The sequence below is a fragment of the Pipistrellus hanaki genome (assembly GCF_964339955.1).
Source record: "Pipistrellus hanaki genome assembly, chromosome: 5".
Classification (NCBI taxonomy): Eukaryota; Metazoa; Chordata; class Mammalia; order Chiroptera; family Vespertilionidae; genus Pipistrellus; species Pipistrellus hanaki.
In genome coordinates this window covers 67863110-67881363 of record NC_140507.1, presented here as the reverse complement: position 1 = coordinate 67881363, position 18254 = coordinate 67863110, and the positions used below count along the sequence as shown (strand labels likewise).

At 42.3% G+C, this 18254-nt stretch overlaps 1 long non-coding RNA gene across 1 annotated transcript in view; it reads right to left on the bottom strand.

The window, feature by feature from the left end:
- Positions 1–11831: 11831 nt before the first annotated feature.
- Positions 11832–18254, bottom strand: part of LOC311623916 — a 47571-nt gene continuing 41148 nt past the window's right edge. The window contains exon 3 of the long non-coding RNA XR_014795226.1: positions 11832–11989. This is a non-coding gene — a long non-coding RNA (uncharacterized lncRNA). The remainder of the gene's footprint in view (positions 11990–18254) is intronic.

Below are 18254 nucleotides of genomic sequence, written 5' to 3'. Positions count from 1 at the left end.
CAGCATCCGTCCAGCAGGCAGGACCTACCCTGGATCAGGATGTCACGGGGGTGCATTGTATTTCCTTCCTCTGCTTCCAATCCAGGGGCTAGAAAATGAGGGTGGCCCTTGTGGGTTCTGATTATGAGCTTCATATATCAAGTCTCTAAATTTGCAGAGTGTTGTAAGGCAGAAAGGCTTTGGGTGTGCATGTGTGTGGGTGTGCGTGTATGTGCGTGTGCGTGTGCCTGTGTGGTGAGAACCACATATTCAAACCATTCCCCATTTCTGCACCTAATCCTGCCAATTACAATCTGCTTGGTGGTGTGAAACTGACAGCCGGCAGCAGTGATGGAGACAGGAGAGCGGTGAACAAGGGCTTTGTGCATTCTCAGCTTTAGAGAGAATGTTCAGCGGGGCGGACAGGCATGTAACTGGCAGGTTTAGGAATCAGTAAAAAACAAGAACTGGAAGTCCTAATTTATTGTCTGTTTCGATACAAAGCTAGACACAGGCTATTTAATATAATGCATTGTTTACAAGTGGAGGAGAGTGGAAGTTATTGATGCATTACAAATGCAGGCAAATGCATCTCATAAGCCAAGGGGTAGGTAATAACAATTGCAGAAGACTAAATTTGACTTTAATCCCCTGAAGAATGGCATGCACACAGCTTTAAATGATAAGAGCTGGAGGGGGTGGGAGAGAGAGAAAGTGGGGAGGGAGAGAAGGAGGCTCTGAGAGACGGAGGGAGGCAGAGGAGACAGAGCGGGGAGGAGGGGAGAGAGAGAGAAGCTGATTTTCTCCTGGGATTATGTATTTTCTTGATTAGAAAATGGAGTGGAAATGGAAATAAAATGCATATTTTTTAAACCTTGTTTTGGTAAACAGCATCACACTTGGCAGTGTGTATTCTGTGGCAGGTCTGGCATCATGGTCAAGCAGCTTGGAGCAATTTTAAGACCTGCCAATCCCTTAGCTAATCCAAAAGGCAGAAATAGAAACCAGATCCTGGTTTGATTCGTGCATGTAGGCTATCTGTGCCTTCCTCTCGGGGTCGTTAGATCCACGGTCATGGTGGCTGGGTGTAAACAAGCTGGCTTTATCTTGGTGGTTAAAATTCCCCACTATCCACACAAGACTTTGAGCTTAGTAGGTATCCCACGAATGCTGGCTGAGTGAACACAGGGTGATGCAGATGCCCATGAAGCAATGATGGACTGGACTCCATAGTTCAGAGTCTCAGCACCAGAAGTTGCTTTAGAATAAGCACATTGGGTCCACTCCCCACCCACGCTGAATTCTCCTCTGCAATATTATTGATAACGGTGTCTGAATTTTGAGTAAATAATCATGTGATAAGGCATCTCTTACTCCCGGGGCAGCCCACTCCTTCATGGACTGGTCTTTAATAGCAGTTGACATTTATTGGGTGCTTATTAGGAGGCAGTCACTGTGCTAAAATCTCTTTTTATGTTTATATTCTACTAAGGATATGTTAAGCGTAATTTCCTTTTAAAGATATGGAAACTAAGGCACTGTTTCACAGCTGGTGACTGGTGGAGGAGGCTTACTCTGCAGGACATGCTTATCCCTGTTGAGGATGTCTGTCCTGTGTTGACCTGAATGTTGCCTTCATTCCCACCCAGTGGCCTCACTACTGTCTTCGGTCCCATGGGCTGCCATGCCCTATGTTGGATTTCCATTATCAACATGGTTCACATTTTCCTGGTTTATGGATGTGTTTGCAGTGCGCCATCTGCCTTCTATGGTGATCCAGGGGCAAACAGAGGGAGAAAGAAGATTGGCACTGGAAGATCTTTCTCTGACAGCTCTCCAACTGTGACGGCCAAGTGCATCCAGCCTGGGTCTCGGAGCTCAGAGTCCCTGGTCATAACTGCAAGGAACAGTTATTTGTGGATCACTCCGAGATAAACAGACAAACTTACTCTGGAGATCAGCGGTCTTAGAGACCCCATCTGTGCGCTTCAGATGATTGAATCCTGAGGGGAGCCAGTAATTTCACCTCTCTAGGCTAAGCCCAAGAGTGTAGGCCCTCGGTAAACATTTGTTGAGTATCTGATCTGACAGTATTGCAGCTGATGGTAATGCCGCCAGCTCTTGTCCTCAGAAGGGCTGAGCCTGGAGAGAGAAAACCTGTTTTTTTCATTTTTTTTTATTTGGGAGAATGATCTTGACCATTTGTCTATGACTTTGGGGTAAGTAGACCTCACAGCTTGGGGTCCTATTTTCTTGCAACTGGCTTATATTTTTGTGCTTCATGGTTTATGGGTGTTAGCCCTTGAGTCACACGAGGCCTTTACTTGTTCTTGGTTCCCAGTGAGAACTGATGGACAAATCACTTCCTTTCTCTGAGATAGGTAAGTTCAAAGAGAGAAGCTCAACTATTCCAAACACAGTATAGAACATGCTCCAATTTTGATTATTTCCTTCTCTTTCTGAGAGCTAATGGCACCTTAAATTTCACAAACAAGCCTAAAAAATCAGAAGTATCTTTGTCCTCTTCCCTGAGTCTCACATCCAATCAGTGACTTTATTTGAGAAATGTCTCCTAGGCCTGTTCAAGACTACATTATCTCTCATTTGAACAATTGCAGGAAACCTTCTAACTGGTTTTCCTGTACCCAGGTCTCAATCAACTTTTCTCCTGCCACAGTTAGGGAGAGCTTCCTACTGCGGCTTTTCTCCCTGCAGGTTTTCAAATTATGCCCCGAGGAGCCCTGGGAGGAGCACTAGGGTTTCCCAGAGATGGTGTAAGACCCTTTCGACAAGTCCAGAGGGGTCTCTGGACACCGTCATTACAATTCAGCCAGTTCCATTCATTGAGAGCTGAAAACTAAATAGACTTAAAAAGCCATAGAGGATCAGCTCTACTTTTCATCTGTTCTAGGACTTTTGTGTGAGAATTTATTTAGAGACGTCTGTTGCTAATCTTTTTTAAAATCTTCATCCAAAACACACACCTTGCTGAAGAAAATATATGATGGAATCTGAATCTAGATTTAGAAATTCTCCAGGGAGGGTTTGAGGAAACATTGATTCAAGTCACCTCTTTGGTTCCCAAAGGCTAGTGGGACCCCGGGATGTTTGGGTTTCTTACAAACCAGAGAGGGGGTGGTGAAAGGGGGAAGTGAAGAGAATGGAAGGAAAGGTTGGTTGAGTAGTTTGGAAGTCTAGAGAGGAAAATGATGTCTAGTAAGTTTAAGTTGTTGTCTCATTTGTGTTTTACAAGCAAGAAACAAAGATAAGAACAGCTCAGTTCAAAGTAGAACACTAGCAATAAAGCTTTGTCCCCCAAATTTCTTTCTGGTCTCTGGTACAAAGCACCTGAGGTTTCCCAAAGCTGCCCTGGAAAGGTTGTGACCTTTGTTCAGACTTGTCCAGGATGGATACTTGGAATAAATGAGTAAGTGAATATAAAAGGAAGTCGATATTTACCAAATGCATCCTTTATGTAGGAATCCAAAGCAGGTCAGTCTGATGGCAAAGCCTGTGCTCTCCCTGCCATAGCATGTCACTGAGGTAATTTAGAACCTGTAATTAAGTATGCAGTTTGAAGTATTATTATTCTCTTAGTGTTTGAGAGAACATGAAACTACAGGTCTCAGAGAGAAATGATACTATATTTTAAAAATAATTTTATTATACCCTTGCCAAAAGAGATTTAAATTCATTCAGAATAAGGGTCATGGAGCTGATAAAACAAGAGTAAGATAACAAGAACCAAGTAATCAAAAGGAAGTCAAGAAGTATAGGTGGTCTCCAACTTATGATAGTTCAACTTATAATTTTCCAACATTATGATGTATGAAAGCAATACACATTCAGAAGAAACTATATTTCAAAATTTGAATTTTGATCTCTTTCTGGGTCCCTGATATGCATTCTCTCATGATGTTGGACATCAGGCATGGGATTGTGAGGGTGAACGGCCAATACTCTACAATGAACTGTGTTGCCAACTTTTTTTTGGATATTATGTACTGAGCACCTTTAAGGTAGGCTAGGCTAAACTATGACAGAAAGTAGGTTAAGTGTATTAAATGCATTTTCTACTTATGATCTTTTCAATTTACAGTGGTTTATTAGGATACAACCCCATTGTAAGTCAAGGAGCATTTGCACTTATAAATCAGAAAATGTAGGCTAGATAGCTGTTTGTCCTGACTCCTAGGAACCAATTGTAAATATCTCTTTCAAACACCATGTTCAGTGATATCACGTTGGAAGTAGCAATGATGGGAGTCTTTACACCACAGAAATTGGCAAACGCTTCAGATCATGGCTTTCCCCGCTCCTCCCCCCTACCCCACTAAGGAGAGCTGGTAATTAAATATTTACCAGCAGTACCTGTGAACTAAGGACTCTCCTACAGCTCATATGATGTGCTTCTGCTCTCCATAGAGTGCAGGTTCCCAACTCCCTGCATTTGGGGAGTGGTTTCCTTTGCCACTGCTAGTGGCAGTGGTGATGGCATCATGCAGGTGGGTGAGTGGCTAAGATGTGAAGCACTGTCTCAGAGACCATTTGTTTTTGTTGTTGTTGTTTCTTTGTTTTTTAATTTAAATTCTTTATTGTTTAAAGTATTACATAAGTCTCATTTTCCCCTCATTGACCACTCCCTGGCTGCCCCCAACCCCAGCACATGCCCTCACTCCCACCCCATCTGGTGCATTGGTTATGCTCATATGCATGCATACAAGTCCTTTGGTTGATCTCTTACCCTTGTTATACTGGAAATTCGGTGAGCTGAAAGAAGAGGCTGTAATCAAAGAGCTGATATGGAATCTTTATTTCAAAAGCCAGCGGCCGCAGGAGGACTTGGGTCTCTCAAATTCTTGCAGCCCAGAATGAACTTATAAAGGGATTAGTTTATAAAGAAAACAAACAAACAAACAAACAAACAAACAAAAAACCACCACCACCACCAAACCCAATACCACAACCACCACCAACAAAAAATCCCATGTGCCGAAACCGGTTTGGCTCAGTGGATAGAGCATCAATCTGTGGACTGAAAGGTCCCAGGTTCGATTACGGTCGAGGGCATGTACATTGGTTTTGGGCACATCCCCAGGAGGGGGTGTGCAAGAGGCAGCTGGTCGATGTTTCTCTCTCATTGACATCTCTAGCTCTCTATCTCTCTCCCTTCCTCTCTGTAAAAAAATCAATAATAATAATAATTAAAAAAAAATCCCATGTGCTGGGATAGAGGCAGTGTGCTTAGCAGATATCCTGCAGAAAGCTTGCAGCCTTGAGCATAGCTCAGATAACCAGAAGACAACTGGCATGGGAGGAACCAAGGACGAACCAGACCCCCAGGTCAGCAGAGCGGCTTGCAGGACCAGATAATTAAGGAAGGGACAGTGACTAGACTATAGGCTGATAAGCATGTACATGAGGTTACTGACACAGATTCAGATTGCTAGCCCCTCCTCAAAAATGTCTTATTTTTTCCATTACTTGAGCATGCATGCTTACAGAAGCTAGAACTAGCTGAGTTACTTCTTTCAGGGAGGCTATCAGGTTTAGTTACTTCCTGGAATTAACAGAACAAAGGACCATCTGTGTTTATAGGAAAAATTTAAAAGGCAGTTCTTACAAAATGGAGGTTACTGGAACAAGATGGAGTGCCTGTGGGTCAGATGGAGGGCAAGGGACAGAATGGAGTCAGTCCTTTCAAGGCCAATTGTTTACCCCCTCCACCTCCCTTCCCCCCGCATCCCCCCACAGTTTGGACAGTCTGTTCAATGCTTCTATGACTCTGAGTCTATTTTTGTTCCATCAGTTTATGTTGTTCATTATATTCCACAAATGAGTAAGATCATGTGATATTTATCTTTCTCTGACTGGATTATTTTGTTTAGCATAATGCTCTCTAGTTCCATCCATGCTGTTGCATATGGTAACAATTCCTTTTTTTCCAGCAGTGTAGTATTCCACTATGTAGATGTACCACAGTTTTCTAATCCATTCATTTGCTGATGGGCACTTAGGCCATTTCTAAATCTTAAGCTATTGTAAATTGTGCTGCTATGAACATAGGGGTGCATATATCCTTTCTGACTGGTGTTTCTGTTTTCTTAGGATATATTCCTAGAAGTGGGATTACTGGGTCAAATGGGAGTTCCATTTTTAATTGTTTTTGAGGAAACTCCATACTGTTTTCTACAGTGGCTGCGCCAGTCTGCATTCCCACCAACAGTGCAAAAGTTTTTCTTTGCATCCTCTCTAGCACTTGTCATTTGTTGATTTGTTGATGATAGCCATTCTGACAGATGTGAGATGGTACCTCACTGTTGTTTTGATTTGTATCACTCAGATGATTAGTGACTTTAAGCATGTTTTTATATGTCTCATGGCCTTCTGTATGTCTTCTTTCAAAAAGTGAGACTTTGTTTTCAGGGAACAAAATCCTCTTAAGTGTGCTTAAGCAAAAAGAGAAAGTCATCAGAAGGATACATGTGTCTCTTAAAGAACCCAAGGGCTCTTCAGTCTCTCTCTCTCTCTCTCTCTCTCTCTCTCTCTCTCTCTCTCTCTCTCTCTCTCTCTCTCTCTCTCTCTCTCTCTCTCCTCTCTCTTTCTTCTCCTCTCTCTCACTCTCCAGACCACAGTTATCAAATTTATTTACATATAGGCACAATATTGTTTACTTACTCTTAACCTTGTCCTAGTTTACTCAATTTCTGAAACAAGACTGTTTCTTGGAAGAGAGAATCTGATTGGCACAATTTGGATCAGATGGTCCTCCCTGGTCCAGCTGGCCGTGGTGGAGGGGATGAGGTCACTTGCCAATACTTACTCAACAGGAAGAAGATTGGGAGAAGATTCTCTGACAAAGGGGCAAGGCAGGAAGACAAATTAAGGTGTCAGTTAAAAGTATGCATTAGTGCTCTTGGTGTTTGTACCAGTACTGAGGAGTGAGGATGCCAACTTTGGACAAGACATTGTATTTTTTAGATTTCCTTTTGAATGTGCATAGTCATCTTCCCTGACAATAATAAATTGTATTAAAAATTAACTCTGTTCTTAGCTTGTAATGTTCATATTTCAGGTAATTTATTCAAAATAAAAGAAAAGAGAATAGTGAGAAATGGATAGGACAAAAAGAACCATAGTAGTGAGGAACCATGGTAGCGAGAAAAAACATCAAGCAATCCCCTGGCCTGGGTCATGTCTCTTGAAAGTGAGCACGTAATTTTTCCAAGATGGATAAGTCTGTATCATATCTAAATCCTGAATGCTAAAACCAGATGCAGCATTTAAAAAAAAAATATGTATTTTATTGATTTTTCAGAGACAGGAACAGAGAGAGATACAGAGTAGAGAGTTAGAAACATCGATGAGAGAGAGTCATTGATCAGCTGCCTCTTGCACGCCCCCTACTGAGGATGTGCCTGCAACCAAGGTACATGCCCTTGACCGGAATCGAACCCGGGACCTTTCAGTCTGCAGGCCGACGCTCTATCCACTGAGCCAAACTGGTTTCGGCCAGATGCAGCATTTTTTATTGTATTATTGTATTTGTGTTATTACCCCAATTTTCCACACAGATAAAATGGGAAATAGTGTATAGGGAAAGTATTGGGGTACACTTCTGTGTGCTGTTTACCTGTTACTATGAACAGAACACCTTATCCTGGAGATGATGAGGGAGGTGTGGTGGAGCTGTGCTGACCTGAAGGACTAGCATATACCATGCACGATATTGGTGTATGGTATATGCAAGTGTGTTTGGGACGCAAACATCATGATCACTGCTGTGATTTATTAGGCATCTATGTACCAAGCTCTGCTTCAAATGCCATCCATGTGTGATTTTTAATCTTTGCTACAGCCTAGCAATATAGATGTCTGTATTATCATCTTCATTTTGCAGGCGGACAGCTGGGGATCTGGAGAGAGCCAGAGCTACATGGTGGGTACATGGCTGGGCCAGGGCTCAGATCCATTCTCTGGCTTCAAAGTCCACCCCTCCCTGCCCACTTTTGTTGAATCCTCCCCCCCACCCCAGAAACAGAGTCAGAGGTGGAAAAAGGAATTAAAGGCAAAGTCATCTGCAAAGTTACTAAGAAAATAAAAGGAAATGACTTATTTTCATTAGGGCTTCAATTAGGATTTATTTCTATTTCTGCTTCTATGTGATGGTCATCTAGCTTGTTTGAAATTGATATAGCCAACCAGTTATCATAAAACAGGAAATGTGATACCTTAAGATATCTCTTTTTAAACGTGAAGATAATATACGTGAATATATATATATATATATATATATATATATATATATATATATATATATATTTTATCACCATGGGTCATTGGCTCCTGATGTAAAAAACGTTCCCACTCTTACTCAGTGAAGTGAGCAGAGTATCCTCAGACTGGAGAGAAGTGAACAGAGTTGGGGAGGCGGGAGGTGGATAAGGCCCTGTACAGACCAAGGTTGGGAGGCAGAATGGCAAACTGCACTGCTTGCAGGGCACTGGCTTCCAACCGAAGAAGAGTGTTTCAGTGTGACTTGTCATGAAGAACTGTTTGCCATGCATTTGTCTTTTCAGTATGTCTACTCCCCTTGAAAGTAAAACACAAGACATACTTTTTTTTTTTTTTTTAAACTAAAAAATCCCATTAGGAGGCTTATCCAGAAAGCCAAGAAAAAGCATCAGTGATTTATCGCTCTGAACTTTGAAATCTTTGTAGTTTGAATATCACTACTTTCCCATATTCCTGATACTTGTTTGCTATGTATACATTGTTAATATTGCATTGCAACAAAGTCAGGTCATTTGGAAATAATTTCAACCACAGAGCCAGGTATTTTGGGGAATATTTAAAAATTTGGGGAATATGAAATGAATTTTTACATCATACTTTGAAAATTGTGATAAACTATACATAACACAAACGCCACAATTTTAACAATTTTAAGGGTACAGTTCAGTGTCATTAAGCAAATTCATATTATTGTGCAGCCATCACTGTCAACCATCTCCAGAACTTTCCATCTTCTCCAACTGAAACTCTGTACCCATTAAACATTAACTTTCCATTCTCCCTTCCTCCCAAGGCTCTGACAACCATTATTCTATATAAATTTGATTCTTATATCTCATATAAGTGGAATCATATTGTATTTGTCCTTTTTGGACTGGCTTATTTTAAGGTTCATCTATGTTGTAGCACATCAGAATTTATTTCCTTTTTAAGTCCAAATAACATTCTATTGCTTGGATATACTGCATTTTGTCTATCCATTCATCCCTTGATGGGCACTGGCTTGCTTCCACCTGAAAATGGCTTTTAAAACAATGTTTCTAGCTGAGAACAAATATCGGTTGTTGACTCATAGAAACAAGCTGTTTTCAATGTGCTTGATGGAAACACTTTGATAACAATGCCACTTTATAGAGACAGGGTTCAAACATTTTATATAGTACTAGAGGCCCAGTGCATGAAATTTGTGCACTGGGGGGGGGGGGGTGTTCCTTAGCCTGGCCTGTGCCCTATTGCAGTCTGGGAGCCCTGGGAGGGAGGGGGATGTCAGACATAGCATAGTCCCATTCCCCATTGGGAGCAGTCATTAGCACTGCTGCAGAGGCGGGAGCAGCACTCCCCCTGTGGGAGCACACTCACTACCAGGGGGCAGCTCCCTTGTTGAGCATCTGCCCCTGGGACTAGTCTTTCAGCTGTTTGGTCAATTTGCATATTAGCCTTTTATTATATAAGATTGTAGTCAGGTTGCTCAGACCTAGTCTAGACCATGTCAGGGGCAAAATATCCTGGCAACACAGATTGTGTCATTTAAATACATTTGATTGCCAAGTATAGATTCTGCCTACAGCAATTTATCCTCAATCAATCCTTAGAAAGTAAAAGGTCTATGAAGACAAAAAATACAATTAATTTTCTAGGATCACCTGTTCTCGAAACTTTTATGGTCTTAATTTAGTCTTTGATACAATGACAGTGTTTTACCAGAATCAGAATGCAAGGAAAACCCATTTTGGTTTTGGGAAAATTTGGCAAGTTTGAAGTAACACACAGAGGATGTGAAATGGTTAAAAATCAAATCTATGGCTGCCTGCCTAGAGGAGGGAGAGTGTGCTGGAAGTAGCAAGCCAGAAATGTTTATGCAGAGGTGGGGAAGGGAAACAATTTCTATTTGGATTCACAAGTTATGATTCCTGTTCCAAGGAGTGAGCTTATAAATTTCATATCTTCCTCTAGGATTTGGAGGTTTCAGGTAGATGTGTTCAGGGAGAGACAGAAAGCCTCAGTCATGTAGGAGAAAAAGCCAGTCCTGAGATGATAAATAACTGGTAAATAGGCATGCAACAGAGAGCACTGAAAGAAAGGCAAGCATTCCTCAGTAACTGCCTTAGATGAAGGCTGTTTTTAAAATCTGAGGCCAAGAGACAGCTATTTCCCGAAATTAGTAATAATAACACTGATGTCAGGAAGTAACTATTCTAGAACAGAATGGTAGGGAACAAGAACAGCCTGGGACACCCAGGAGAAGCAGAATCTGGATCCTGTGAGAAGAAAATAGATGCCCACAGGACCAGACAAAGGCAATTCTCGCCACATCTGACCAAGGTTATTCACCAGTTCCCCAAAGGATATTCATTGGATGGGGCATTGGATGTTTATCTCAGAAGCTTGCTGTATATTTTTTCTTGTTATTTGTGTAATTATGTTCAAGTGAACTGCATATTAAACTGTATGTAGTTCTCATTCCACAGGTCTTCAATGCCCTGATGTACAGTCTCTTCAAGTGTCTTGTAGACTGATTTATGAATCAGCCAGAGCCTTCTGGCTTCTGTAGGTGAGATTTGGTCCTGAACATCATCCTTATGGAAGAAGATCTTAGTCTCTTCCTGACTATGTGTGCTGCACATTATCCAGCTACTGTTCATGGGTACTGAACAGTTTACAGCAGTACCTCAGTTTACTGCCTCTATAGATTGCTGTGTTCTACTATCCTTTTTTTCCCCTTCCAGCTATTTCTTGATGCTCCTAAAGATCTCAGGAGATACAATGTAGGAATGGGGAGACATACACCATGCTAAGTGGCTTCACTCTTGAATATTAAACAAGAAAAGACTAGCTAGGGTGGTAATCACGAGACTGGGAATTGGGTAGAGGTCATTTGCAATGCTAATTCAGCAGCCTGAACATGGGGCAGAGAGCATCTACAGCTGACTTCAGGTCAGCAGCTACATATAGAAACTTATTAAAGCCTGAGGGATTGGACTGAAACTGGTTCTCCGACATCCCCCTAAGGGTCCCAGATTGGGAGAGGGTGCAGGCCAGGCCATGGCACCCCATCAGTGCATGATTGGGGCTGGGGAGGGACAAGGGAGGTTAGCTATCTGGGGAGGGATCCCAGGAGGCCTCCAGGATGTGCCTGGCCCATTTCACTCAGTCCCAATCGCTGGACCCAAGCAGCAAGCTAACCTACCAGTCAGAGTGTCTGCCCCCTGGTGGTCAGTGCACGTCATAGTGAATGGTTGAGCCCCCTTTGCATATCATTAACTTATTACCCTTCGATTGGTTGAACAGATGACCGGATGACTGGACACTTAGTATATTAGGCTTTTATTATATCAGATTAGTCTTTTGAGCTAAATCTTCCTTTCTGATGACTGTTTACACATCCTGGTGCAGAGTAGTTACATGTCCCCTTGGCAGGGCTTCTCCCTGCTGGTAGGTGGTCCCCTGTGCTCCCTGTCCCCAGAAGTCAGCATGCCTGCAGGGCTGCCAGATATAGAGAAACTAAAAATTACTCTCCCCCCCGCTTTTTTTTTTGTGGGGGAGAAGGATGATGGCTAAGGATAGGCTCATGAGCTAACTGCCTTTTAATTTTAGTTGATTGCTCCAGGACCTGGCTTCTGGGATGCAATATGGTTCTTGTTCATCAAGTTCTGAGTCATCAGTGGTTTTCTGGATCACCTCAGATGGAACTTTCCCTTGGCCTCTGCTTCTGCATCTGCCAATTGGAAAATTCCAGGTCATTTCTCTGGATATTTCACAGGATATAGAACAACCAATAAGGCTATGTTCTATACAATAAAGCAAGTAGCTCTGGGAAATGAGTCTAGACTTACTTTTCTGTGGTGTTCTCATAAATGTAAAAGGCAACTTGAGAACATTTATTCTTGGGCACCCTTGATTACATATGACAGAACTATGGTCCAGAGAGTATATGACTCAACAAAGGTCATAGAGTATCTTCATGCAGAGCTGACTCTAAGACTCAAAACTTCTGATCCTCAAATCATGTCTACCCCCACTTGTCACCCCCCACCCCGCCATTATCATTTGCTCTTTCCCATTGCTTTTGTTTAATGTATCTTGTCAATTCTGAAGTCCTAGGCCTTTAGGCTCCTGTGAATACCACTGAAAAATGACTCTGTAGATTTGAATGTAATTAAAATTATTTTTTTCCTTAACAATGTGGTAAGATTGACATTTTAGCAGCTTAGGTCTTTTAAAAAAATTTCCCCCCAATTTTTCTTATTCAGATAAAACCTGAATTCTAGTCTAATGTAGACTTTTTTAATTTAGAGTTTGAGCCAATTAGAGCCACGAATTAATTTCTCACATTAAGAGAAATGTTTTGTCTTCCCATCTGCACCTGCTCAACCCCATTTCCAGTGATTTGTAGGTTGTAGTGCTAAAGAGGAAGAGGAAATGCTTAGGCAGGGTCAGAGGGAATCACTAATGGCTAATCAATAACTGTGGAGTATTTCAAAACTCTAAGGAGACATGGCATAGTGTTATGGAAACAGTGGGACCACTTAGTTGTGGTTTCATTTATGTGGGGTTACCGGAAAGATTCAGAACTGACTATCAAGCATCAAACATCTCCACCTACTTATCTTTCATCCCTTCAACCTCAACCGCAAATTCATGTGTCCCCCTCACCTCCCTGCCCCTACCCCCAAGCTAGTTTCTTCTCTTGTATTTTCAGTCTCTGTTAAGAGTGTCAGCATCCGCCAAAACCGGTTTGGCTCAGTCGATAGAGCTTCGGCCTGCGGACTGAAGGGTCCCGGGTTCCATTCCGGTCAAGGGCACGTACCTTGGTTGCGGGCACATCCCCAGTAGGGGGTGTGCAAGAGGCAGCTGGTCGATGCTTCTCTCTCATCGACGTTTCTAACTCTCTATCCCTCTCTCTTCCTCTCTATGAAAAATCAATAAAATATATTAAAAAAAAATTGAGTGTCAGCATCCACAGCCAGAAATCTTGGTGCTGTCCTTGGTGCATCCATCTTTCCTAGTCTGTCTCATGGAGCAGGATTGGCTTCTTACCAAGTGCCCATTCTTCCCCTCTCCCATTGCTCACAGACAGTACCCAGATTTCCTTTGGGGAATTACACCCCCACCTTGTATTTGCTATGTTGTTTGGGTAGCGTTTACCCTGTTCCTTGCCAACTGTGGGCCTTGATTGGTTAGAGCCAGTCAGCATAATTCCATCTCTCCTGCCCTAGAGAGTGGTTCATAGGTATAAGCTGATCCTCCAGCCTAGAGGCTGGTTCAGTTTGGAACAAATAGAGTAAATTTGGGATTTCTGTGTAATTTTGAAGGAAGGAAAACCTCTTTTTGTTTTTGTTTTGAATGAAGTGTATGCAAATATGAGGACTAGAGAAGTGGAGCCTACTTTGCTACCATGAAGAAAGCCAGTGCGAGGATACAAACCATTCACTCAGGGGAGCAGAGCCAAGCAAGTTATAAAGAAACCGAGTCAGAGCCTAGGGTCTCTCACTGAAGCATGTCTGAAGCCCAATCTACTGTTGGATTTTTTTCATTACATGAGAGGACCAGTTTCCTTTGTTGTTTATGCCAGTTTATGTTGGATATTCTGGCAATCAAAAGTATCCTTGGCATATCAATACACTGTCCTCCCATCATTCATTTCAACCTATTAATTTTGCTTCTTTAATATAGCTCAAATCCAACCTCCCTCTACTCTCCACAGTCTCATGAGATAATTCACTAGACAGTCACTGTCTCGGTTATTGGACCCCAAATTAATTTTTGAAATGACATTTTTACTATTGAGAAACTTTCTGATAATGTAGAAGACTGATAATTCAAAGATTAGAAAGCAGACTGATGATCCCCAAAGCTATCAAGTAAAGCAGAGTGTTTTACATTCCACAGGAAGCTCTTATGTAGATAAGGTCCTTCATGAGGTTCTTCTAGTTTCCCAGCCTCACCTCTGTACCCCTTGTTTACATGCCTCATGCTGCAACCACACCATGTTCCCTGAGGTTCTTTGAGTTCCATATTCTTTTATGACTCTGTGTTTTCAATTTAAAAAAATGTTTCTTATTGCAGTAAAAACACATAATATAAAATACTAGAGGCCCAGAGCACAAAATTCATGCACTGGGGAGAAGGGGTCCCTCAGCCTGGCCTGCATCCTCTCGTAGTGGAGCCCTCAGGGGATGTCCAACTGACAGCTTAGTCCCACTCCCCAGGGGCCAGGCCTAAGTTGACAGTTGAATATTCTTAGTGTTGCCACGAAGGTGGGAGAGGCCCCTGCCACTGCCGCTGCACTCACCCATGAGCACGGCTTCTGGCTGAGTGGCATTCCCTCTGTGGGAGTGCACTGACCACCAGGGGACAGCTCCTGCATCGAAACCAGCTCTCCAACATCCCCTGAGGAGTCTGTGTTTGCAAGAAGGTGCAGGCCAGGCCGAGGGACCCCACTGGTGCATGATTGGGGCCCAGGGAAGGACTGCAGAAGGGCTCCAGGGCATCTGACCTGTCTTGCTCAGTCCTGATTGGCCAGACCCCAGCAGCATGCTAACCTACCAGTCGGAGCCTCTACTTACTGGTGGCCAGTGCACATCATAGCCACTGGTTGACTGGTTGACTGTCTGGCCCCTGGTGGTCAGTGCATGTCATAGCAAGCTGTTGAATGGCTTTAGCATATCATTAGCATATTATACTTTGGTTGAATGGACAACTGTATTACCAGACATTTAGCATATTAGGCATTTGTTATATAGGATACCATCCTGATCATTTAAAAAAATACATTTCTATTGATTTCAGAGAGGAAGGGAGAGAGAGAAAGAGAGAGAGAGAGAGAGAGAGAGAGAGAGAGAGAGAGAGAGAGAGAGAGAGAGAGAGAAACATCAATGATAAGAGAGAATCATTGATTGGCCGCCTCCTGCATGTCTTCTACTGGGGAACAAGCCTGCAACCCATATGCCCTGACTGGGAATCAAACCTTTCTGGTTCATAGGTTGACTCTCAACCACTAAATCATGCCGGCTGGGCAATCCTAACCACTTTTAAGTGTACAATAGTGTTAAGTATATTCACACTGTTATGAAATCAATCTCCAGAACTTTTTTATTCTGTAAAACTGAAACTCTATATTTATTAAACAACAACGCCCTTTACTCTCCTCCCCCATCTTTGTAACTACCATTCTATTTTGTTCCTATGAATTTGACAACTTTAGATACCTCACAAAAGTGGGATTACACAGCATTTTTCTTTTTGTGACTGGCTTATTTTATTTAGCATATCTTCAAGGATCACCTATGTTGTAGCATTTGGTAGGATTATCTTCCTTTTTAAAATATCCTCACCTGAAGACAGTTTAATTGATTTTAGAGAAAGAGGAAGAGAGAGAGAGAGAGAGAGAGAGAGAGAGAGAGAGAGAGAGATATCAATTGGTTGTCTCCTGAACCTACCCTGACTGGGAGATTGAACCAGCAACCTGGATACTTGCCCTGACTGGGAATCCAACCCACAACTTTTTTTGGTGTATGGGACCTTAACCAACTGAACCACCCAGCTGGGCCTTATCTTCCTTTGCAAGGCTTAATAACTTCCCATTGCATGCATATACCACATTTTGTTTATCCACTTATCTATTGATGCACATTTTGGTTGCTTCTATTTCTTGGTTATTGTCAATATGCTGCTATGAAAATGGGTGTGCAAATATCTCTTCAAGACCCTTTCAATATTGTGGGTATGCACTCAGAAGTGGAATTGCTGGATCTTGGGATTGGCTATATTTAATCAGATTGCATAAAGCCTTTTGGGGGCAGCCTCTGAGCTGACCTCTGAGTCTAGCCTAAGATTAGGTACTTGCCTGAGCTTAACATAGTGTTATCCCATTTATTGTCTGGTCCTTGGTGAGGTAGCTGCTGTTTTCCTCAAGACCTGTGTGAGTGTTGTGAAATCATGACCAGTCCAGGGAGGAGGCTGGGGGAAGTGAAGGGCCACAGTGACAAACAAAGCCCTTAGGGATGGCAGATGGAATTAGCTGACAGGGCATGAAATCACAGGATTCTGGGGCAGGGCACAATCTTAGAGATCATATAGTGTATCATTTATTGGATAAATGCCCTTACATACAAGGCTCAGAGAGGTTAAGTGACTTTCCCAATGTCATTCAGATAAGCAGAACTTCAATGAGAATGCAGCTGAGGGGCATCTGTGTAGACAAGATGACTTAATTGAGGTCAAACAAAGGAAATCTACCATTCTGAGAGTCCATGGAAGGGTCAGGAGAGAAATGAGGCAGAGAATGGGGCGTGACATCTCTCAGTGCCCCTTCAATCCGTTGTAGAGCTCATTATCCAGTGGCTTATTAACTCAGTTTTATTACTATGTGTTAATGTCTACCCATGATGAATAAGGTTGATTTCCTTCTTTCCTCTGCCCTTCCCTTCTCCTTTCCATCTCTCTCCCTCCCTTCCTTCCTTCTTTCCTTTCCTCCTTTTTTTCATCCTGTTTTCTTTCCCTCTTTTGCCAGCTTATTCTTTCTCTTGTCTCTTTTCTGAGCACCACCCTTGTGTAGGATGCTGTGTACTGTTGATCAGAGGTGAAAAGATTAGTTTCTGTCCTCCAGGAACACACAGAATGGAGAAGAAGAGCTGGGGAGGGGTTTGGGTTATTTTGATGGGTTAATCTTTGATTTGAGGGCTTCTTTACATGGACATAATAATGATAAGAACTACGATAACTCTGGAAATAAAACAAGATTCTCTTAAAAGCAGTCCTCACAATTCAGAGTGAGAATCAAGTATGATTCTTACATATTTCCCCCACCCCCCACCCCTTTTATGATAACTCCTTGAATTTGTTTATTTGTATTTGACCTTCATTGAACTTTTATCTACGTTCATGCATTTGTATAAACAACAAGCAAGCTGAAGGACCACACACAGGTACATATTTATGGAGTGACATTCCTCCATGAGCATTCATGGGTATACATTATACAAATATCAGTTTATGTAGGGCCATGTATACACAGATATAAGCACGACTACATAAATATACACATCAGTGCAAACATGACAAAAGTTGTATTAATGTTTGCTTCATTGTGTTTGGATTGAGAAAAGACAGTTTAGCGCTTCGTTAAATAATGACAGTGACAAAACAACTTATCCTGACCAATACACTGGCAGGGACAGGTGGCATTTGTATTTAAATTTTAGGGAAGCTATTGGAGAGTTCACAGGAGATGATTAGCCTTCTCATTACTATATCCATGTGAAATGGTTATGAGATAACAAAGACTGTCCATCTTCTCAAATAAATAGAAATATCTGACATGTTATTTGAGATACAGAGATGAAAAAGGCCAATTAGCTTGCAGTTCAGAACTGGAGAAATCTGCTAAGAGCATGTTTGACTCCAAATCTAGTAAGAATACTTACAGAAAGTAGAAATCAGCTGACATGTTGGGAGCCACAATGGTCAGGCACTGTAGGAGGGTGCAATGGCCTGAATGGTTGTGTCCTCCCCTAATTCACATGTTGAGGCCCTGGTTCCTTTCATAGTTTGGAGATGGGGCCTTTGGGAGGTAGATGGATTTGGATGAGGTCATGAGTAGAGGCTCCTTCCCCCCACCCCTATGGAACTGATGCCCTTTTAAAGAGATGAAGACACTAGAATTTCCTCTTTGCTGTATGAGGATGAGGTGAGAAGGCACCAGCCATCTACAAGACTGGAAGAAGGCTTTCACCAGACACCAGATCTACTGGCACCTTGATCATGCACTTACCAGTCTCCAGAGATGTGACATATAAATGTTTGTTGTTTAAGCCACTCGTTCTATGGTACTTTTGTCTTAGGAGTCCAAGATGACAGAGTCAGAGGGGGACCTGATGCAGCAGTGAGCAAACAAAGTTCTTGTCCTCATGGGGCTTACCTCCAAATAGGATATATAGACTGAAATGGCAAATATATATATAACTAGTGGCCCTGTGCAT